The sequence below is a fragment of the Asterias amurensis genome, chromosome 5, assembly GCF_032118995.1.
Source record: "Asterias amurensis chromosome 5, ASM3211899v1".
NCBI lineage: Eukaryota > Metazoa > Echinodermata > Asteroidea > Forcipulatida > Asteriidae > Asterias > Asterias amurensis.
The window spans coordinates 9073262-9073518 of record NC_092652.1 but is presented as its reverse complement, the minus strand read 5'-3'; positions in this window follow the sequence as shown (position 1 = coordinate 9073518).

Below are 257 nucleotides of genomic sequence, written 5' to 3'. Positions count from 1 at the left end.
TAGGTCGGAAGTCGCGTTATGGTCCTCAACCCAGTTTAGGGACATGGTCAGTCTGTACAATTTTTCTGTGTTTAATCATGTTTAATCATGGAGGTAGAAAGCAGTATAGACACAGGAATATGCGTTTCTTTTTAAAATAAATTACACACATTTAAACGTGTTATGTAATTCTTGAAACATAGCACGAGCTAAGTTTGGTTCAACCTATGTGGTTGCAAACAACTTGAATAAAGACCATTAAGTGCACGTGGAGTGAA